This window comes from Monodon monoceros, unplaced genomic scaffold (genome assembly GCF_005190385.1).
Source record: "Monodon monoceros isolate NGI ecotype Baffin Bay Population unplaced genomic scaffold, NGI_Narwhal_1 Super_Scaffold_15, whole genome shotgun sequence".
NCBI lineage: Eukaryota > Metazoa > Chordata > Mammalia > Artiodactyla > Monodontidae > Monodon > Monodon monoceros.
The window spans coordinates 26,650,865-26,676,554 of record NW_021703771.1 but is presented as its reverse complement, the minus strand read 5'-3'; the positions used below and the strand labels follow the sequence as shown (position 1 = coordinate 26,676,554).

The window sequence follows — 25,690 nt, the reverse complement described above, 5'->3', positions numbered from 1 at the left end:
TTATATTACTGCTGCCTTTCTTTACCAAAATCTATAATTTTCAAACTGCTAGATTATTCCATATCAAAAAATTCACTAGAATATTTATTTTTTCAAACATGTTCAAAATCCAATATTTTCCACCAACACTATTGCATTTGATGAGAAAAAAATAACCTTTCAAAGTTTTAGGTAGGGATTTTTATAGACGAAGATAGTGAGGCTTTAGAAAATATATTTTCTTGAATTTGTTTGCCCTGTACATATTGGAAAAAAACTTAAAACTTGAATTTAAATTTCAAGATAAATTTCACTGTCTTAATACTCTACATATTTCTTTTTTTTTATCTTTCTCTTTTGTGACACCCTACAACAGAACTCTGACTTAACGACAGTGATCTTCTCAATTGTTTATTCTTCACCATTATGCTTTGGTTCATGAAAAATTTCTTATTCTCCCTTTTTTTTCTCTTCCAGCACCAATTTCCTTCCTTCTCTTCCAGATGTGCAAAAATCCCTTCTGGAATTCAACACCCAAATCAATACCACTATTCTATGAAGATTTATTATAATTGTATAAATAACACTCATAAGTATAATTGCATTTTATTTATGTAATTGATTTATTTATATTTTATTTTATATACACAGATTTTTTTAAAAAGGTACGCTCTTCTTCACAAGCCCCATCCCACTACATTGGACTGAGTTCCTAGAAAAAAGAACCAATTTTAATTTTTCGCTTTATGTAATCTGGTAATAAATACCTTATGCATATTTTATTAATTAATACAATACATAACCTATTTGTCAATGTTCACCCTTTCTGGGATTATAGCATCATTTCAGCTATTTCTTTCATAAAGACTAGTTTTTGATTATCTAATCTACTGGTAATCTAGTGTTTTGGTTTCTTCCAAGGAAACCATATCGCTAGGGATATGAACTGATACAAATTTATTTGGCTAATACTAGATGAGATGAGTTAATCTGCCTATATTTTATGCTAGTTTGCATTTTTCAGCATCCAACAAAGCATTTTACATTTATAATTTGTAGTTTTTTTCTTTTGTGTTGAAAAGTTCTAGCTTTGATAATCAAGTGATACTATCTAAGCAGAAAAGATGTAGATTCCAAACTTTCTTACTTCTGCTTTTGGCCAGAATGGAAGAAATGGCACTGAAATTAACCACTCATAATAGATAAATGAGAAAAATATACTAAACAACTGTTCAGATATTGGACAACAAGCACTGCCGAAGAGACAGAGAAGCATTTGGGGAGTTTAGCACCTGGAATTTGTGAAGGAGATTATTGGAGAGGAGAAAGCTACCCCTCCCCCAAAAAAGAGCCCCATGTTTCTAAGTAGGAGTAATCTTGAGTCTTTGAGTAAATACTTAGGGATATAAGTATATGATCCATAAGACATGTTAAAGAAGAAATTCAGGGGAAAAACAACCAGGAAAATTTACATTGAAAAGTTCTTCAATAGCAGAGGGAAGAACACTCCCAAACTCATTCTACGAGGCCACCATCACCCTGATACCAAAACCAGACAAAGATGTCACACACACACACACACAAAAACAACTACACCAATATCACTGATGATCATAGATGCAAAAATTCTCAACAAAATACTAGCAAACAGAATCCAGCAGCACATTAAAAGGATCATACACCATGATCAAGTGGGGTTTATCCCAGGAATGCAAAGATTCTTCAATATACACAAATCAATGTGATACACCATATTAACAAACTGAAGGAGAAAAACCATATGATCATCTCAATAGATGCAGAAAAAGCTTTCGACAAAATTCAACACCAATTTATGTTAAAAACTTTCCAGAAAGTAGACAAAGAGGGAACTTACCTCAACATAATAAAGGCCGTATATGACAAACCCACAGCCAACATCGTTCTCAATGGTGAAAAAATGAAACCATTTCCACTAAGATCAGGAACAAGACAAGGTTGCCACTCTCATCACTATCATTAAACATAGTTTTGGAAGTTTTAGCCACAGCAATCAGAGAAGAAAAAGAAATAAATGGAATCCAAATCGGAAAAGAAGAAGTAAAACTGTCACTGTTTGCTGACGACATGATACTATACATAGAGGATCCTAAAGGTGCTACCATAAAACTACTAGAGCTAATCAATGAATTTGGTAAAGTAGCAGGATACAAAATTAATGCACAGAAATCTCTGGCATTCCTATAAACTAATGATGAAAAATCTGAAAGAGAAATTAAGGAAACACTCTCATTTACTAATGCAACAAAAAGAATAAAATATCTAGGAATAAATCTACCTAAGGAGACAAAAGACCTGTATGCAGAAAACTATAAGATACTGATGAAAGAAATTAAATGTGATACAGATGGAGAGATATACCATGTTCTTGGATTGGAAGATTCAATACTGTGAAAATGACTATACTACCCAAAGCAATCCACAGATTCAATGCAATCCCTATCAAACTATGAATGGCATTTTTCATAGAACTAGAACAAAAAATTTCACAATTTATATGGAAACACAAAAGACCCCAAATAGCCAAAGCAATCTTGAGAAAGAAAAATGGAGCTGGAGGAATCAGGCTCCCTGACTTCAGACTATACTACAAAGCTGCACTAATCAAGATAGTATGGTACTGGCACAAAAACAGAAATATATATCAGTGGAACAGGATAGAAAGCCCAGAGATAAACCCATGCACATATGGTCACCTTATCTTTGATAAAGGAAGCAAGACTATACAATGGAGAAAAGACAGCCTCTTCAATAATTGGTGCTGGGAAAACTGGACAGCTACATATAAAAGAATGAAATTAGAACACTCCCTAACACCATACACAAAAGTAAACTCAAAATGGATTAAAGAGCTAAATGTAAGGCCAGACACTATAAAACTCTTAGAGGAAAATATAGGCAGGACACTCTATGACATAAATCACAGCAAGATCCTTTTTGACCCACCTCCTAGAGAAATGGAAATAAAAACAAAAATAAGCAAATGGGACCTAATGAGACTTAAAAGCTTTTGCATAGCAAAGGAAACCATAAACAAGACGAAAAGACATCCCTCAGAATGGGAAAAAATATTTGCAAACAAAGCAACTGACAAAGGGTTAATCTCCAAACTATACAAGCAGCTCATGCAGCTCAATATAAAAAAATCAAACAACCCCAAAATGGGCAGAAGACCTAAACAGACATTTCTCCAAAGACGATATACAGATTGCCAACAAACACATGAAAGGATACTCAACATCACTAATCATTAGAGAAAGGCAAATCAAAACTACAATGAGGTATCACCTCACACCAGTCAGAATGGCCCTCTTCAAAATATCTACAATTAATGCTGGAGAGGGTGTGGAGAAAAGGGAACACTGTTGCACTGTTGGTGGGAATGTAATCTGATATAGCCACTATGGAGAACAGTATGGAGGTTCCTTAAAAAACTAAAAATAGAACTACCATATGACCCAGCAGTCCCACTACTGGGCATATATCTTGAGAAAACCATAATTCAAAAAGAGTCATGTACCACAGTGCTCATTGCAGCACTATTTACATAAGCCAGGACATGGAAGCAACCTAAGTGTCCATCAACAGATGAATGTATAAAGAAGATGTGGCCCATATATACAATGGAATATTACTCAACCATAAAAAGAAATGAAATTGAGTTATTTGTAGTGAGGTGAATGGACCTATAGTCTGTTATACAGAGTGACGTAAGTCAGAAAGAGAAAAACAAATACCGTATGGTAACACATATATATGGACTCTAAAAAAAAAAGTTCTGATGAACCTAGGGGCAGGACAGGAGTAAAGACGCAGATGTAGAGAATGGACTTGAGGACATGGGGAGGGGGAAGGGCAAGCTGGGAAGAAGTGAGAGAGTGGCATGGACATATATGCACCACCAGATGTAAAATAGATAGCTAGTGGGAAGCAGCCGCATAGCACAGGGAGATCAGCTCGGTGCTTTTTTTTTTTTTTTTTCATCTCAGTGCTTTGAGACCACTTAGAGGTGTGGGATAAACAGGGTGGGAGGGAGACGCAAGAGGGAGGGGATATGAGGATATATGTATACGTATAGCTGATTCACTTTGTTATACAGTAGAAACTACCACAACAATGTAAAGCAATTATACCCCAATAAAGATGTTAAAAAAAAAAAGTTCTTCAGATTCAAACAGAGTAGAAGATATTCAAGATCCAACCAGCCAGATCAGAAAGAATTAACTGAACACCTATGATATTCAGTAGACAGCCTAGAAGGGCCTCAGCTTGTAGTAAGTCTTAACTAGTTAAGGTAAAGTCTAGGCTAGCCTACCCTAACAAAATTTTAAAGTCTCAAACTGATCCCAAAGTAGCTTAACTATCCCCCAAAGTAAAACTCATTCCACTTTAAAGGATGCCTCTCTTAGGAGCATTACAATAAAATATCGCCTACGTCCAAAAATGGATCTTAAAATCATAGTGCTCAGTGAACCAAGCACATGCAATAAGTTTTATAACATTATACAGTAGTACATTGTTATAAGAACATGTAGAAGCAAACAACAACAAAAAAAGATAGTATAGAAAGATTGTAGCAGAGTAGAGATGGGTAGGGAGGTGAGAGGAATATGTGAATGAAAAGGAATAAATGAAATAAGAGAAGAGAGTGACACTAATAAAAGTGTATTATTAACACAACCCTCTCCAAATGAGGTTAAAAATAAACAGCCTGATAATATCATATTCACAAGGGTGTCTGTTATATAAGGCCCATAAAACCTAAGCAAAACATGTTGTGAACAGTATTTAATTTGGTTAATGTAAAACATCTGTGTGTGTCACTTCCCTTTCAGATTGACTTGTTTTTAATTTACCTGAATAATCTGTACAGTCACTTTATTTTGTCATGGTTCCATTTCAGCTTACTAGCCGACACATTCTTTAGATGGCTTTTTCCTATCAGTTAAATGGCCACAAGTAAAACTACACAATCTAGAGAGTGAAGAAAGCAGAGAAGGAGAATAAAAGGGAAAATGAAAAATTAGAGTAAGGAAAAATGAGAGATGAAAGAGGCAATTGAAAGTAGCAGCAAGAGAAAAGTGGAAAACAAGCTGGACATTGTAAATCCACCCCTCTTAGGGCTCTCTTTTTCTTTTTCTCTGTTTCTCCTTCTGTAAATAAGGACTGTTTTACTAATTATATCCTCCCGGAATATAAAACCTTATTTTGTTTCCACTAAAAGAAATTGTATAGAGGAGTTCTAATTCAGCTAGATGGTGAAGAGCAAGAAGCAGGTAGCTAAGGAATGGCTTTAGTGCCTTTCTCTCCCCCTCACATCAGGGTCTTATCTTCTGTCAACCCACGCCTCTCCATAAGCAGCAACACAACTGCTGATGGTATGAAGCTCAAAGAATCTACACACACCACCTTTTAAAGATTGACAATAAACGTTTGTGACTATAGGTAATTTGGGGTGTAATAAATAATATAACACATGGACAGAGATCAGTAAAAGAAAAAATATGTAGGTGAAGAAAAACAAATACTTTTAATCCCTCTGCTGCCAAACTGAGCAAATGCCATTGGGCTTGAAGGGATCAAAGAGGAGATGATGTAATTTTTACAAAGATCTGTATCTTTCATACTTGTTGTCTAATTTTTTCCCCTTTCTATTTTATTATAATATTTTAATATGTCTATCTTTACTGAGAAACAAAAATGCAGTAATACACTGTACATAAAAGCAAACTCTGTGGAAGAGAAAGGAATTGATGGGCCTAGGGGAAGATGGTAAAGGCAAGAGACTGACGGTAACAAAACAAAACAAAAAGCCCCACAGTCTTTTCCTTCTTTGGTGATAGATAATATATATATATATATATATATATATATGTATGTGTGTGTGTGTGTGTGTGTGTATGTATATGTATATTATATATACACAAATATAAGGTTTTTTGTTTAAAAGACTGGAAAAGTTTTAATTCGGTATCAATTTTCATGAACATATATGCCATCTGGTTTGGACATTTTGATGTTACATGCTGGGACATTTTCCCACCATCCTTCTCCAAGTTAATATGGCAATGTTAAGTGAAAATATAGAAAATACAATTAGGTTTGTTGATCTACTTAAGCTTTAAAACCATAAATCTATCTACTCATTATATTTTAAAGCATTATTTTTATTGAAAATAGTACAAAGTCATAAAATTAGAATAATCTGATATTTAACTTATATATATATATATTTTTCACCACTAACTTTTAAATATCTACAGTTTTTCGTTTCTTTAGCACTCTTCTCTTAATAAATGGCCACTCCAGCAGCTGCATTCCCTGTGAGTTCTACAACAAACATCACTGAAAATTACTTGTGTTAAGCATAATGTTTTCACAGCTGCAAGCAGGATTTTTAAATAGCAAAGGTGCACTGAAGCTATCCTCAGCAATTAATAAATACAATACTAACAATATTTGTACTTGTGACATTTTTACTCTGAGCATACCAAAGCACTTTACAAATAAACATGTGTTATTAACCTAATTTTTCACAGATGGGGGAAAACCCACTAGATTAGGTTAAGGTGACATAAGTGACTTTGCCAAAGATTGCCCAGCAAATCAGATGCATGACCTTGAACAGAACCCAGGACTCCAATAGGGTCTCTGCTTTGCTTTGTGAAACTCCAGCACCTATTAGAATTTGAAGTTTAAATGAGAACCACTTAATGAATTTTGCACATCACCATATTTGTAATAACATTTGCCATAAAAACCACTGTGCCGGGCTTCCCTGGTGGCTCAGTGGTTGAGAATCTGCCTGCTAATGCAGGGGATATGGGTTCGAGCCCTGGTCTGGGAGGATCCCACATGCCGCAGAGCAACTAGGCCCGTGAGCCACACTACTGAGCCTGCGCGTCTGGAGCCTGTGCTCCGCAACAAGAGACGCTGCGATAGTGAGAGGCCCGCGCACCGCGATGAAGAGTGGCCCCCGCTTGCCACAACTAGAGAAAGCCCTCGCACAGAAATGAAGACCCAACACAGCAAAAATAAATTAATTAATTAATAAAAAACCACCGTGCCAGTTATGTTTCCATTATCTTTTCCATAAAAAAAACAAACATTAAATTTTAGAGAGATTTTTTACAGAGAAAAAAAACCTGCAATCAAACCACTCGGGCACTCAGCGATGCGTCTCCTCAGGAGTCCTGTCAGTGAAATGCACAGGAGCAATGGAGGGACAGTTGGTGGATATAAAGGAAATAATAGTCAGGCTTTGGATGACTTTCAGAGGATGAAAGGCAGGAAGAGGCTAATGGAAAGCCCAGGATGTTTGTTCAAAAGGTGTGTTCCTAGCCAGCTATCGAAGCTCATGAGCCTTTTGTCAACGTAGATTAGATATTTTTAATAGTATACTGTAAGTTCTCAACTAATTCTTAAAGATTAAATTGTCCACTGGTTAATAAGAGATGCCCTACTTTCAACGAGTCTACGAACTCTGCATATACATCAATTTTGTGCTACATAAGTATATCCATAGTTCCTTATTGTTTAAAAGACTGTAAAAGTCATTCTTAATTCAGTATCTTACCTTTATGAACATATATGCCTTCTGGTTTGGACATGTTGATGCTAACACAGACGGTTGCTACCTGCCAGGGCATTCTCCCACCATTCTTCTCAATCAATATGGCAATGTTAAATGAAAATATAGAAAATAAAGTCAGATATGTTATTTTCAAAATGGTAAATCTATCTACTCATCATTATGATATTTTAAAGCATTATTTTTATTTATTTATTTTTGGCTGTGCTGGGTCTTCGTTGCTGCACACGGGCTTTTGCTAGTTGCTGCGAGCGGGGGCTACTCTTCGTTGCAGTGCACGGGCTTCTCATTGTGGTGGCTTCTCTTGTTGTTGAGCATGGGCTCTAGGCGCATGAGCTTTGGTAGTTATGGCATGTGGGCTCAGTAGTTGTGGCTTGTGGGCTCTAGAGGGCAGGGTCCATAGTTGTGGCTCACGGGCTTAGTTGCTCCATGGCATGTGGGATCATCCTGGAACAGGGATCGAACCCATGTCCCCTGCATTTGCAGGTGTATTCTTAACCACAGCGCTACTAGGGATGTCCCTAAAGCATTATTTTTTATTAAAAACAGTACATGAAAAGACATAAAAATTAGAATAGTCTGATAATTAACTGAAATATAGCTGTTTCCTATTAAGACTATGCAAAGGACATTCTTCCATACGTTGTTTCAAAAGCTAATACATTATTGTTTTTAAGAGTAAAAGAGTAACTGAAACACAAGTAAAATGATATGCTTCAAGCAGAATTTCTCTGGCTGTAAATAATTTTTCAAAATAAGTAAGAGTTAAATGATTATAAAAAAAGAATCATGTTTACCCCATAGATATGTATATTACAAAAGCACACTATCTGATATGTAAAAAATCCTGTGCTTAAGTGTTGTCCTGTGGGATTCACAAACAAAATATAATTATAACTTTTTTATAGTATGCTATAGATTACAAATCTCTAATCATGCACATCATATTTGTTTTATATTTTGAAATAGGATTACTTAAAAAATCTCCTTTTGCTTTTTTCCTTAACTATTTTATAATTTATGAAAATAAATCTGCTTAAAAAATAAAACAAAATAATATATATACTCAAGAGTATAACATTCTCCTTGCTTATTCACAATCCTCCAGTTATACACCTGAGTTAAACAAATTAACACAGAAACACACATATTTTATAAAGACTATAAAATATTAATATGTGCATAATCTTATAGCCTTTATGTATATAAATGGAAAATATTATTCATATCCTCCAAAAACTTGCTTTAAAATAGAATTTTGAGGAATTTATAAACCAATACAATTAGATGCACCTCATTATATTCAAGGTATGCTTAATATCTAAACAACCCTCAGCTGATAAACATTTCAACTTTTTCCAGGTTTATTTCAATTTCAAGTAATGCTACAAAGACTAATGAACATATAATTACTGCACACTTTTTTGAACATATCTCTATAAATTTTCTTAGGTTAAATTATTTGGACAGCAAATACGTAACGTTTAGAACATAACAGATATCATCAAATTGCCCTCTAAAAGTTTCAACTAATTTATGATTACTCTAACAGATTATGAGAAGACTGGGGCAAATGTATTTTTCTCTGATTAAATAAGTAATACATCTAATTCAAAATAATATGGCTAAAAGCTGACAATATTGTCTATACAAAATTTTCAGTAAGATAACCATAAACACATTGGTGTACTCTCCAAACTAGACTCAGACAATTGAATGCCTGAATTGTGGATGTACCAACACTTATTAAAGACAGATGGAGCCAGATGTTTTTCAAGTATATTTAAGCTTCAACTCTTTGCCTAAAACACCCATTTAAAAATATAATATAGAATATACCTAAAAAAATGTTACAAGAATTATGCAGTTCCCTACACCATCTGTTTTCTGTGTTAGAGAATCAGAGCATGTAACAATCAGAAAACTGGACAACTTTCAACCCGCCTCTTAGGATTTTGTTCTGGGGCCTCTGTGAGCCATCAGTACTTCTTGGATATCATCTTTTAATGGCTTTTTAGAGTGAGAAATAACAGGATATATTTATGCATAAAGAAAGGAATAGGGAGGAAGTTCTAAAAATGAATTGAGGGAAACCATTGATTCTATTGTTGGAGGAATAGTTTATCAAATACACCACTGGAGAAAGAGTTGAAGACAAAAGCATACTATTAATTATGCATTCTGGAGAACTTTAGTTTGCACATTATTTAAAATTATGTAGAGACAAGTAGAGAAGTACAAGGAAGTTTCTGGAGAAAGCCAATAAATATCTAAAGCATGATATGGTAAACATATCAACTTGAACTGTAGCTTCACATATAAGAAAAGGATTTCTTTTTTTTTTTTGCGGTATGCGGGCCTCTCGCTGTTGTGGCCTATCACATTGCAGAGCACAGGCTCCGGACGCGCAGGCCCAGCGGCCATGGCTCAAGGGGCCAGCCGCTCCGCGGCATGTGGGATCTTCCCGGACCGGGGCACGAACTCGTGTCCCCTGCATCGTCAGGCAGACTCTCAACCACTGCACCACCAGGGAAGCCACAGGATTTCTTTTTAATTGTCAAAAATAATACTTTCAAGAGGACATAAGTACATAACCATAAATTATAAGCCAAAACCACCTTATTAAGTAAAAAAAATCTGAAAATATTTCCACTAAAAATATAGCAGAAGGGAAAGTGAATACCACAAGTGGCTACATCTGAAATAAAGACATAATTTAGGGTCCTCACTTTTCAAATTTCAGAAAAAAAGTTTGGCACTGTCATGAGCATAAAAAAGACACATTCTTCATGAAATAAGAACATGAGAAAATATCATCAGTAAAAAACAGTCCAAAAGTGAAAAAGGGTGAGATGAGATGGCAGTAGAATGAAATATGAATAAGAAAAAAAAACCATAAGAGTGCATCTACTAAATCACAATAGTGTAATCAAATAGTTAAACCCTTAACTAAGAAGCCAATTTGACATTAAAGAAAATCAAATCAATGAGGTAGAAACAGATTTGAAAACATCCAAAAATGCAAATAAATTCAAGAGAGTTGAAAAAAAAAACTTTGAGGAAAGTTTATATGTGTAATTCAGGAAATGGATATATAGTAAATTGTTAATTGATATTCCTGAAAAATAAACCAAGGCAAGTAAAAGAAATGTAACAAAGTAAAAGTAGAATGATAAACCAGAAAAACTCCAAATGATATTCTAAAAAAATGTACACTTCCATGCATACTATGATTCTATTATAAAGATCAAGAAAGATCGTACTGAACGCAAATATATATGTAAAGAAACAAAACTCAGAAATGACCAAAACATGTTTTACAAATTTAAATAAAAATTGTTACCATGACAACATATATACTGCAATGAACAAATGTGTATCACAGACTATTTTTACCCAGCTATTTTCATTACAAATGTCACAGAAAGAACATCAGATAAGATTTCAAAAAACATTTGACGTATTTATTCTTCTAAAAATTATTTGAGGGTGGTTTTCCAAGTAACATAGAAAACTTGAATATTAATAACCAAAAAAGGGTATCATTTTATGATGAGACCCATTGTAAGGATTACAAATTAAATACATAAAAAGTGGTCTCTTTAGCAAGTGGTGTTGGGAATGCTGGATAACCACATGTAATTCAATGAAGTTAGAACATTCCCTCACACCATTCACAAAAATAACTCAAAATGGCTTAAAGACTTAAGACATGACAACCATAAAACTCCTAGAAGAGAATATAGGCAAAACATTCTCTGATATAAATCTTAGCAACATTTTTTAGGTCAGTCCCCCAAAGCAACATAAATAAAAGCAAAAATAAACAAATGGAACCTAATCAAACTTATAAGGTTTTGCACAACAAAGGAAACCATAAATAAAATGAAAAGACAACCTAAGGACTGGGAGGAAATATTTGCAAATGATGGGACCAATAAGGGCTTAATCTCCAAAATATACAAACAGCTCATACAACTCAATAACAACAAAAAACCAAACAACCCAATCAAAAATTAGGCAGAACACCTAAATAGACATTTCTCCAAAGAAGACATACAGATGACCAACAGGTACATGAAAAGATACACCACATCACTAATTATTAGAGAAATGCAAACCAAAACTACAATGAGGTATTACCACACACAGGTCAGAATGGCCATCATCAAAAAATCTACAAATAAATGCTGGAGAGGGTGTGGAGAAAAGGGAACCTTCCTACACTACTGGTGGGAATGTAAATTGGTGAAACCACTATGGAGAACAGTACGGACGTTCCTTAAAAAACTAAAAATAGAGTTACCCTATGATCCAGCGATCCCATTCCTGAGCATATACCCAGAAAAGATAAAAGCTCTAATTTGAAAAGATACATGCACAACAAAGTTCAAGGCGGCACTATTTATAATCGCCAAAATATGGAAGCAACCTAAGTGACCATCAAATAGATGAATGGATAAAGATGCAGTATTATGTATATTACTCAATCATAAAAAGAATGAAATAATGCCATTTGCAGCAACACGGATGGAGCTAGAGTTTATCATACTAAGTGAAGTCAGACAGAGAAAGACAAATATCATATAATATCACTTACATGTGGAATCTAAAAAATAATGCAAGTGAACTTATTTATAAAACAGAAACAGGCTCAGACATAGAAAACAAACTTATGGTTACCAAAGGGGAAGGGAGAGGGAGGGGTAACTGGGACTATGGGATTAACAGATAAACACTATTAAATTTAAAAAAAAGTAGAATAATTTCTGACCATATTATTAGCAAATGCAATATAAGTTTTTTTGAAAGGAGAAAGTATGTATAGATATGAAGTCTAGCTTTTAAAGGCCAGATAATATCAACAATTACTGAAAACTGAAGGAAACTGGGGGAGAGCTAAGAAAGAGCTTATTTAAGCTTTGCTTTAAATGGAGGGCTTCAGTCTTTAAAGATACTGTTAAATCTTTACTTTGACAACTAGTAAAAGCACACTAAATATATAATAATACAACCAAAAATAAAAGCAAGAAATCTAAGAGGGTAAGAAATATAAAAATTTTAACAAGATGACAAATTATAAACAAATATAGCTCATAAAAACAAATTAAATGCATTAAAATTTCTTGCTAAAAATGTATTTCCTAAGTTTTCAAACACGCAATATAGCCTATGCTGTAGATACAGGGTATACCTCAAGAAAAATATACAAAAAATATTAAAAACAAAAGGTTGATCAAAGGCATGTCTAACTAATGTAAATAAAAAGAGCCCTCCAAATCCATAGTAATACTGCATAAAATAGAACTCAAGATAATGAACTTTAAATTATACCTTGAATGAAAGGGTGAAATTCATGATCAAAATATAATTGTAATGAAAATTTTTGCAAAGTCATAAAAATACTTTGTGTAAAACTGTTAGGAAATGCAAATATAAGTAGACAGAAGTAAAAAAGCAATTATTACATTTTGATGTTCTTTCCCATCTTTAGCAGATCAAGTGGGCAAAACCTATACAAAGATAGTGTTTATTTAATGGTATAAGTAATATGGTTAATTTATTGAAGGGATAATACACTTTCTATTATCTTTTTCACCTTCTTTATAACTACATTTTTTACACCAATGAAATATTTACCAATAAAAGTTTGTTCAAAGACAATCTCAATCAATTTTATGGGCCACAATCTCTATACATATTGTGACTCCACACACACTCAGACTAAACTATAACAAAAGCCACCTTTATATCCAGGCATTTGATTTGTTTTTAAATGCTGTGCTATAGAGTTGTTAACTGAACTGTATTTATTGATTTTGTCTATTTCCAGCATGTTCATTTTCTCTGCTGTAATAGAGTACATTTATGCTTTATAACTTTAAAAAAATTACCTTCAAATGCTTCCTATGTCAATACTTTATAAAAACATCCATTACAATTATTTTAAAACAATTATACTTTTTAATTGATATTATACATTTTAGTATTAATTTCTTACTCCTTTCTTTTTTGTTTGCTAATATTTTCACTTTCTTGGTTGATTATTCAATTCAGTTAAAATAGCTTAACATCAGAAAGACTTACAATCAATTCAATATATACCAAAATGGCATTTCATAAATTTTAACATTCATTTGTCAAAAAATTCATAAATGCTGAATATGAAGCTATTTTATTATATCAAAAGGTAAAATTATATGAAAATGTAAATGGATAGTATCTGAAACTGAGTTATAAAAATTGTAACAAGTTTTGCTTAATTCTTCTGCGTAAACTCTTGGGCATTCACACTCATGCCAGAAACAAATACACACACACTTGAACACACATGTAACCAGGCAAAGTTAATCAGTGTTCTTTATAGTCGAATGTACCACAGCCTTTAATATGGTAAGATGCATTTAGAGATTGTTTTTGTGTCATTTCTTCAATTAAGACATATTTATTTAAGTGAAAGTCATTAACATTGTCCTTATCTCTAAGTAGTTTGATCATGCATGCTTATCCTCTTCCTCTGGTCTATCTATAGTTTCTAATTGCTCTATAATGAATAGGTATTGATGAAAAGTAACATTTTTAAAAAAAGTAACTAAAATAAATCATGGGAGACATTTGAAATCTTATATAGTGGGGAAAATTTTCTTATGATATCAAAACTAAAAAAAAACATAGAAACATGCTTTTATTAGGCAAATTTCAAATGTACCCCAAAGAGAAAGTATTACAAATGAACCCACGTGTAGCACTTCAAAAATCATCACTTTGCTTATCTTGTTTTCTTTATTTCATCCACCAACACCATTTTCCTTTTCTTTCAAATTCAAGATATGTAATATACCTATAAAAACTTCTGTATATATCTCTAGAGATAAGTTTTATTAGCATAAATTCAGTATTAATTTTAAGCAAACAAATTTACCAAAAATCTTAATTTACCCTAAAATGTCCGTAATTTGAGATTTGTCACTTTTTTTTTTTCACAAAAAATATTTTTGGTTGATTTGTCAAATAAGACAGTTTAACTTCAATTTAATAGTAGTACATTATTGAACAATACTGTAGTAAACTATAAGTAATATAATAAAACAAGGTCTATACATATATTTCTATTCATTTACTTAGGTATAATTTTATATATCTACATATATATACACAGTTTCTCTCCTTCTCTGTTTTTAAAAATCTTTTTCTATTTAAGTATAATAAATATACAGGAAGATACACATCTTAAGTATATAGTTTAATGAGTTCAGACAAATGAATGTACCCATATAACTCATATCCATATTAAGACGTAAAAAATTCTTCACATCAGAAAGTTCCCTCTTGCCACTTTGCAGTACATCTACTACTCAGCAGGAAGACACTATTCCAATTTTGGTTACCTAATTTTTGCCTATTCTGAAAATTCACACTAATCAAATCAGGGGTAAAAACTGTGTAAGAACAGCATGATTTTTGTGAGAGTCAAATTTTTGTTGCATATAATGGTTGTTCACTCCTTTTAATTGCTGAAAGTATTCCATTGTATGGTTATTTTACAATATATTTATCTATTCAACCCTTTTAATATGGAATATTTCCTTTTTTTGTCCACTATGAAGAAAACTTCTATGCATATGATTTTAGAAGTCATTTGTGAATATATTTTTATTTCACTTGGATAAACATGTGAGTGGAACTCCTAGCTCATAGATGTATGTTTACAAAAACGATCAAATAATTTTTACAAAGTGGTTGTTTAATTTTATACTTTTGCCAGTAATGTAAGAGAGTTTGGTGTACATTTGAGGTTTTAGTATTTTTAATAATAGTCATTCTAGTAACATAGAGTAGTACTTCATCATGGCAAAATTTGCATTTTTTCTGATGAGTATTATTGTTGAGTACTTTTCCATATGCTTCTTGGCCATGTGCATATTTTCCTTTTAGAAGTGTCTGTTTAAGTGTGTCGATCATTTTTATGTTCTTTGTATTTTTATTTAAAATGTAATTTAAATATATATTATAGATAATATTCATTGTATATTTATACTACAATTTATAATATAATACATCTTTATTTTATTACATAATTTACTACAATATTCAACAGGAATAATGGCTAGTAAAATAAGGGAAGAACACAAATAAATAACAAAGATTAGAATGGAAATAAACATGTCTTTATTATAGGTATTTTATTGTATTAATATTATAGGTACAAACCCTAAAAGATATAGAAAAATCTATTAGAACAGTTACTTTATCAAGTAATTTTAGCAAGGTCACAGGACACAAGATCAATTACAAATGCCATTTGTAATTCAGAATACTCAAAAAAAAAAAAAAACAACCATAGTAGCATCAAAATTAAAATACTAAAGAATACATTTAGTCACATATGCTTAGAGCAGGGAACTACAAAGCACTGCAAAGAGAAATTAAAGAAAATGTGATAAACGGAGATCTGGTGTTAATGGATTGAAGGATTTGATATTGTTAAACTGCAACTCTGCCCAACTTGATCTGTGATTGCATATCAACATCCTAGGTTTTATAAGTCAACAGGTTGGCTTTTAAATTTTTATGCAGAGTCAAATAACCTAATATAGCCAAAACAACCCTGAGGAAAAAAAACAAGGTTGGACAAATGTAGACAGGTAATTCAGTATGAAATAAGACTCTTCACCAAGTGTTGTTAACTACCCATATGCATATCTGTATAGAAAACTAGTTGGGGCAGGGGTTTTACTTGTTTACAGTTTTATTCCCTTCTGACAATCTTTGCCTTTTAGTTGAAGTAGTTTGTCCATTAACATTTAATCTAATTAATATTGTTGGATTGAATATACCACTTCTTAATTTGTTGTGTACTTGTCTATTATTTTATCTAGTTCTCTTTTCTTGCTTTTTCCTTTATTTGAATTTCGAAAAAGGCATTTTAGTATATGTTTAATGTGTTCTCAAAGTATTTTATTTAGAAATTAACATCTTTTTTCATAAGTGAGAATTATAAACCTCATGTATCATATCCTCTTTCTAGAAAAGTTATGGCAGTTAACATATCAACCCATTGTGCATTACAGAAATGTATAATCCCTGTTCTTTTTACCAGGAATTTGTTCTTTTAAGATATAAACATAACTAGATATAAATATAACTAGAGCAATGACTACTTCACTCACAGTTTATTATGTTTTAGCTTGTAATTTTTGTTTGTGTTATTTTGGCAGGTTTTAGCAGGATTATATGTGCTTCATAATTAGGTGCCTTTCAATCATTTTCTAAATTCTATGTGTATTTATATTTTATGGATATTATCCTCACTTATAAAATTAGAAAGCTAAGACTCAGAAAGATTAAGTCATTTCCTAAAGTCATGTAAATGATGAAGTCAGAATTAGAATTCAGGCCACATTATTTCTAAAATACATATTTCTAAAACAATATACAGCATTATATCCTCACAGAACTTGCTGTCAGAGAGCTCACACTCTCATTAGCAAATTGTCTTTAAAATAATTTTATAATATAAATTGGATCTTAAGTAATTTAAAGTAGATATAAATGTAGAAGTAATTAATATTTATATTAATATTCCTAATTTTATTTCAAATGATTAAAATTCAGAATGAAACTTCTGACTCATTCTGAGTTTATACAGGTACAGATGCTTACAACAAAGGACTGATTCATTAATTGACAATAGGATCAAATGTTGACTTTTAAAATTTGGTATCAAATTGATAGATGAATGGATAGATGAATAAAGAAGATGTGGTATGTATATACAATGGAATATTACTCAGCCACAGAAAAATGAAAACGTGCCATTTGTGACAACATGAATGGACCTAGAGGGTATTATGCTTAGTAAAATAAGTCAGAGAAAGACAAATACCATATTCACTTACATGTGTATCTAAAACACAAACAAAACAGAAACAGTCTCAAACTTGTAGTTGCCAGAGGGGAGGGGATGAGGGATGCGTAAAATAGGTAAAGGATTAAGAGGTACAAACTCCCAGTTATAAAATAAAAATTTCATGAGAATGCAATATACAGCGTAAGATATATAATCAGTAATACTGTAATAACTTTCTATTGTAACACATGGTTACTAGACTTATTGTGGTGATCATTTTATGATGTATTTAAATGTCAAATCACTATGTTGCACACCTGAAACTAACATATTATTGTATGTCTACTATACTCAAATTTAAAAAAAAGTTTTTATCTAATTCTGTAGTATAAATTTATTTTTGAGATTATTAATTAAATTGATATTATAATCATGTAAAATTTGTCATACAAAATCTTCCCCAGAATTGTTTCATTGTGCTTGTTACATAACTTAAGTAGACTTGCTCTTTCTAAAAAGATACTAATTTGGGACTTCCCTGGTGGCACAGTGGTTAAGAATCTGCCTGCCAATGCAGGGGATATGGTTTCAAGCCCTAGCCTGGGAAGATCCCACATGCCGCCGAACAACTAAGCCTGTACGCCACAACTACTGAGCCTGCGCTCTCGAGCCCGTGAGCCACAACTACTGAGCCCATGTACCACAACTACTGAAGCCCACTTGCCTAGAGCCCGTGCTCCACAACAAGAGAAGCTACCACGATGAGAAGCCCACGCACTGCAGCGAAGAGTAGCCCCCGCTCCCCACAACTAGAGAAAGCCCGCACGCAGCAAAGAAGACCAAACGCAGCCAAAAGTAAATTAATTAATTAAAAAAAGATATTACTTTATATTTTCTTTTTTATGTAAATTTCTCTAGTAGCTCTTAACAACCATTCACTTGTTCCAGGGTTTATTATCCTAATTGAGAAAATGTGAAATGAAGTACCACAGCCACTTGAGTTGTAAAACTACTACATCTGTTTAGTTTGGGAAATGGAATATCTGTTCCAGGAATTTACATTCTTATGTTCAGAGAAAGCCAATATAACTGGGGTTAATTTGTGGGAAGACATTTGAAATGAACAAGTAGGTGAGACTTTTCTCTCCTCTAAACCACTGAACATTTATTTCTTATTGAGAAAGGTAAATTATCATCCTTCTGTGAATTATATTTGAGGCAAGGGCATTCAGCAGTGAGGAGGAAATGCAGTTCTCTGGCAGAAGTAGATATAAGTACCACTTTTAACTTATTGGGGGAAGAGGAAATAGATAATGTGATTTTCTTGCTGTGAATACTAGTCTGTATTATGAGTTAACAGGTGAATTTTATGAAGCAGACAATTTTACTAGTGCTACCTTGAATCAGGAAACATTTGAATTCTGTTAAGTAATTCATTTAAATATTGATTGATTTGTTTGGTTAATGGAATGTTATCTATTTGCCAAGCATTGGGCTACAATTCTGAATGTATATTTCAGTAAAGAAAATATCTTCTTTGCTTTCTGGGGATTTTTTTCTCATAAAAATGATCTATATTTATTCCGACCTGGAGGAGAAGTGAAATGATTTTTCAACTTGAATATAAGTAAAAGGGAATTTTTAAACTACTTCCTAGATTTAGTGCATACAGTGGCAGTCATGAAAATACTGGGAGATTTTGAATTAGAATCAAACTCTCTAAAAGGCTCCCATTATCATTCTAGGGTAAAAATACAAGTACATGAATGGTTATAAATCTTGTTAATTGATTCTCTACAAAGCATTACTATTCACGTACTTAATATTAGGTATGTATTTATTCTATAGTATGCATTATTAATTAATCCTTTAAACATAATTGTGAAGCAAAATTCTTTATAATTACTATAATCCAGCAATATTTATCTTTTATTATTTAAGTAATATACATAGCAAGGCATTATTCTAAGTGCCTAAAAATATTAACACATTTAAAACTCATTACGACTCTATAAAATAGGTACAAATAAATATTATTTCTACTTTCAGCTGAGGAAAATTTGAAGAAACAATATTAAGGTCACACAACTATTAGGTAGTGGACCTGGGATTCATAATAAAAGCTATACCCTAAGTTCCATATTTGTTTTGCTGGGAGAGATAATAGCATAATGAATTCTCATATACTCATCACCCAGTTTCAACAACTAGAAATATCTGCCCAATTTTGTTTTAACTGTATCCTCCCCAACATATCCACATTTTAGTGCTAGATGGAACTGAGTAAGGTCAGCAAGAACCTCTGAGACTCATGCTGCATTTGAATCTATAGGCAAAGAAACTTCCTTTTTTAGGGGAAGATGATGACTTTGCTTACTTAGAAGAACTTTCTTCTCAAACTGATAGTGGAGAGACCAAAAAAGACACCTCAAAGCAGTACCTTTCTCTTTACTGTGAGGAGCTAAGGTAGCTAAGTCACAAAAAATTGGTTCTGCTACAGGAATTCAAATACACTCAACTCTGAATTTTTTAGCAGCAGGGTGTGATGCTGAACTGAGGGGGCCCTAGATTTAGAAGCCCATGAGAATCATGATATAATGCTGGAAGTGGACAAGCAATTCGGTTCCCCAGAAAGCCAGGTGGAGAACACATTGAACATACATGGAGATATAAAGTTAAACTTATCGAATATTACCTTAATAAGAACAAAGAAGGGTCACAGATACGTGAAAACTTGCAGAAGACAGAATTAAAAAATGGAAAAATTATTGAAACAGTGGGAATACATCACCCTTAGTAGTTCTTTTCTCCAGGCATGTGATCCCTCAACTGAGGGCAATTAAGAGCCGGATAAAACCTGAAGGAGAAAGTCTCTTTCACTGCAACTAGGTTCTTTAACAGAAGAAAATCTGAGTAAAAAGTCACTAGATTCCTCTTTGGTATCTACTTCAGATATCAGCTGCTAAGGTGCACATTGATAATAAATCTGAAATACAGTTATGACTGTTAAAGTTAATTCAGGTACCCACTGGAAATATATGTCCTTCCAAAGAAGAGAAGAGTATTAAGATTCCACCCATATTTCTATAAAGCGGGAAAACCAATGAGAAAAGGCTTTGCTACTCACACTGCAGCTGTAATCCAGCAGTACAACAAAGGAAGAAAGCAACCAGAGTACTGGTCTGTTGTTCCTTGGAGAGAAGTTGTCAGAAGATAAAAGATCACCATGGATCCAGGAAAGCTGGCAGTTTCTTCTTACATACTGAGAGATGCTCACATTCACTGAAGATAAGTGCACATCAACTTTAAACCCTCCTTGTCTCCATTGCAGCTTGCAGAATCGCATCCTTCCCTGAATCAGCTGAGGATGACAGCGGTGTGCTTGGGCTATTTGCAAGTGTCCAGAACTTGACTTCTAAAACTGGCTTCTCGGCTGCACCTCGCAGGCCTGCAAGCCTTGTAGTTGCCCAGCCTCAAGACTGAAGGAAGAGCCTCAAGACAGCACCAGAGACATCACTGGTTTAATAGACAGGAGACCTTACACGTATGCTCAGCAGACGGCAGAAAGGACATGGCAGCCATCTTTGCTACTCAGGGGAGAAGGAAGCTACCATTTATAAGGGGAATTGACATCAGGCTGGCTCATCAACTACCAGGGAAACCAGCAGCTGAGGTACATCCCTCACAGCCCGTCAGTTTAACGATCATACTGAGGGCAAATGTTTCCTTTTAATAAACTAGCAGGTGGAGCCATCTGGCCTAAGGGGCTGGGTCAAACATGTTTGCATGAGTAGGGTGTAGGTGAAGCAGGACTGGTCGAGCAGGGGACATACAAACAGCAAGAGAACAGCCATCATGAGTGGCCTGACCATATACTGGCACATCCAGATTTTTCCTACTCTCACTCTTGGTGCTAATTTAAACATGACAACAGTGGATAATTCCACCTTATTTTAATTATCTAGTACAGGATTTCTCAAATTTGGCACTATTAACATTTTGAACTGCATAATTCTTTGTTTGAGGGGATGTCCTATGCATTTTAGGATATTTATCAGCATCCCTGGCTTCTACCCACAAGATGCCAGTAGCACCTCCCCAGTTGTGACAACCAAAACTGTCTCCAGACATTGCCAAATATCGTCTGAGGAATAAAATTGCTTCACATTGAGAACAACTGGTCAGTTATTGGACCATTAGACCACGGACTGTAGGCCATTCTGAAAGTAATTATGTGCCATTATAGCTGAATAATTTAGGGATTTGACTACTTAAAATTTTTTTACTTGATTATATTCACAGTATTTATTTATCTGCATGTACCTTGTTTTCTTTGCTAAACCTCAATGTTTTTGCAAAGAATTTAATTAAATTTTTTTAACTTGAAATTCCCAAAAATGTCCTTTCATGTGTTAATACTTAGTATGTATTTCTAACAGATAAAACTTTCTTTTTATACACAACCTTAATTTAGTAACCACAATAAACACAATTAATAATAATTCTTTGATCTTATCCAATACAGAGCTGATAGCTAGTGTCACCAATTGTTTCAAAAATGTATTTTTATTGTTGATTCCTGTGAAATGAGATCAAACAAGATCTACATATTGCGGTTGGTTGACTTTTTTTTTACTCTAGGGCATCATCTATCTTTATTCATTGTTTTTTCAGGCTATTTATTATTTGAATAAATGGGCTAATTTGTCCTGTAGAATTTCCCACTGTCACATTGGTTAAAGTGTGCCACATGAAGTGGGTTGTGTTTCAGGAAATTAAACCTAAGTTTAGGAAACCTATTTTTTAAATAGTGGTCAATAATTACACTTATTGCTCTGTAGGGAGTCATTTTCTTTATTGTACTGGACACTAAGAATGTGTGCACTTTGATCTTGAGGGTGATAACTGTGTCTTCCAAGGAAATCCTCTGCAAATGTCATTGAAAAGGTCCATTAGTTCCTCACTCACAAAGCATGCAGAAACATGAGAGATTTATGGATTATTGACTCCCCAAAATATTTGCCCCTCATTTCTACATTGACTTGAATTCTGATGAATTTTCCAGTAAATATGATGCCACTTTATCGGCCACTCTGATTAATCTGATCTAGAGAGGCTAGTAACAAAATCCATTCAATTGTTCCATACAATATTTAATTAAGGCTCTTCTCAATAAAATTCCAAGCAGCCTGATGAAGACAACCTAAGCTTTTGACTAAAATATGCCATCCAAGGTACCAGACACTGCTGAACAAACAAGTCAGGCTTTAACTCAGAAAGCCTGGTGTCTTACTCTTAAGTTTCAGCACTGACATTTCCACTTGGCTAGAGGTATTAGTCCAGGCACAGCAGATGTGTTAGTGATTGCACAGATTCTGCCTTTGCTGTAAGGAACAAGTTTCAAGCAATCATCCATAACTACTATGACCAGTGAGTCCAGGCTGAATGCCTTCCAGAACCATTGCAATGTAACTGATCAATTCAGTTAAAGTCAGGGATAAATGTTGTACCATGATTTCTAATTTGTTGACACATGGTAGAGATAACTGCCTCCAAGGAGCATATAAATAATGAATCAGTTAGTCCTCTGGGAAGATCCCCAAGCAACCAAGAGCTGCCTCATTTTGAAAAGATATCCACAGTTATATGTGAGCTGCATGATCTACTATTAGTGTTTCATAAAATACCTGAAGGTCTCTTACATCTTCCCCTAAGTTTTAAGGTACTGTGATTTGGGGAGCAGGGTAAGTTCACTGTTACCAGAGGAGAAGCACAAAGCCACAGACAGATACAAAGTTCCAAAAAAGAAATTCATTTTCAAAAATTTGGGGTCCTGTAAGTGGAGCTAATATCCATTGGAAAGGGCAGAGATTGAGAATGCCTGCAATGTAGTCTCCCTAAAAACGAATAAATTTTGGGTTTCCAAGTTCAGTTTGAATAATTGATCTAATTCTTGTTTCAAAGGAATTGTCTAGGGTACCAACAGAATGGCATCTGTCTGCCCCACAGAATGACTGGGAGATGGTTCTGGAATGCAGGTGGGCAAGACGTCCAAAGACCTTGACAGGTGTTTTGTGTTGGAGATGGGGTTGCTGGGGGCCTCTCCTCTGTTCCAATATAAGTATGAGTAAAAATTAAGAGAATGGCAGTAAAATCATGGATGGTGTTGTCTGTCAGAGACTGGTAGATCTAGTTGTAATTTTTTTTACTAAGCATATTAATAAATATTTATTTAAAATTTTGCACATTGCACTTTAACATTAAAAGTACTTGCAATAGTTCAGGAGAGTCACTTGGGAAGGGGTGTCCTTTATGAAGAAGGTTCTAGGGATGATTCTAAAAGACACACTTAGTGTAACTCCCTCCCAGTGTCTGAAGTCCTACCTTCAGGTGATTGATAAGATTATTATTGTTCTCTTGCTACCACCATAAAACAAGTGTGTCTTATTGTAGTCGTTATAACTTCACCTATTTTCCAATTATACCCAATACAAAAAAACAGAATTTTTTCCCAGAAGGATTGAGCCTGAAAATAAATAAATAAAACTTATTCAAACTGAAACGCAAGGAGAAAATCGTTTTAAATGCATAACAGAGCATCCAAGAGCTTTGGGGCAATATCAAACTATCTAACGTTTGCAAGATTGACATCACAGAAAAAGGAGAGAGAAAAAGGACAGAATAAATACTGAAGAGATAATGGCCAAGACATTCTTAAACTGAATTCACTCAGAATGAATTTATTCAGAATTCACTCAGAATTCATTCAGCACAGCCCTTTCCCAGAGTGGTTGTGAGAATTAGCAGAAACTGCTTAACATTTCAGCTGCCTAAGGCTGTGATAACATTTGTGGCAAACAAGAGGTTAACCAAAAAACTTAAAAGGAAAAGCTGGTGAATGTGTGTTCACAGGGAACCTTGAAGAGCTCTGATATGCCCCTGAGAATTTAGAAGACCACACACATGCACAGAATGGTATGCATACTCAGGGTTTGTGCATGCCCAGGAAAGACCTGATCAAGCCCCCATCTCTCAAGTGTGGCTTAACTTGAGGTTCTGCACAAACAGAAAGTGAAGAATAATAGAGTGTTGTAAACGGCTTGCTTGAATATTGAAGACATACACCAGAATCCATACAGAACACCTCAGCAAAGGCTGAAAGACTTCTTAGTCCAAGGCACTTAAGGAAATCTCTATCCAATCATTAGTTGGCCACTAAACTAGCCAAGCAGACGGTAAGCACATGTGACAGTGAAAATAGGCTTTACAGAATTAGTTTGAAAAAGTTACCAAGCAAACAAAGAAAAACTATACTAAATAGTAACAACAACAAACTACATTGAGGGAAAAGAATCTGATTTACACAGTTGCCACATTATTTGATTTAAAACATACATTATTAACAAAAAATTAGAAGATATATAAAAAGTAGAAAATATGGTCAATACATGAGAACATAAGCAGTTGAAAGAAACAGCCCATGAGGAAACACAAACACTGGATTAAGAGACAAAAATTTTAGATCAGTTATTTAAAATATCTTCAAAGAACTAAAACAAACAAATGATGTCCAGATAACTACACAAAGTATGAGAACAAAATAGTGATTATCACCAAACAGAGAATATCAATAAAGAGATAGAAGGAATAAAATTTTGGAGTTGAATAGAACAGTAACTGAAATGAAAATTCACTAAAGGGGCTCAAGCCACAGAGAGAAAGAATCAGCATACTTGGAGGTAGAGCAATTGCTATTACCCATTTTGAGGAACAATAAGAAAAATGAATGAAAAAGCAAGCAAATCTTCAGGATGGACCATATGTCAGGCCATAAAATGAGTCTCAAAAATTTTAAAAGGACTCATCATCAAAATTTTTTCTTCAATCTCAAAGGAAGGAAATTCCACAATAACAGAAGGAAATTTGGGGAATTCAAAAGGAATAAATAACAGGAGGAAATACATACAGATTAAACAACACACTCCTAAAGTAACCCTGGGATCAAAACAAGAAATCATAAGAGAAATTTTAAAAATAGTTTGAGATGAATTAATATAAAGACACAGCATGTCCAAACTTTTGTAGTCTAGCTAAAGCAGTGCTTAAAGGGAAATTCATAAATTTAATGCATATATTAAAAACAAATAAATATCTCAAATTAATAAATAAACCACAGCAGAAGAGTAAACTAAGATCAAAGCAAGCAGGAAGAAGACAAAATTAGAGTAGAT

At 33.7% G+C, this 25,690-nt stretch overlaps 1 pseudogene; it reads left to right on the top strand.

The window, feature by feature from the left end:
* The first annotated feature begins 7,192 nt into the window (after positions 1-7,192).
* On the top strand, positions 7,193-20,942 carry LOC114895875 (annotated as a pseudogene).
* Positions 20,943-25,690: the final 4,748 nt, after the last annotated feature.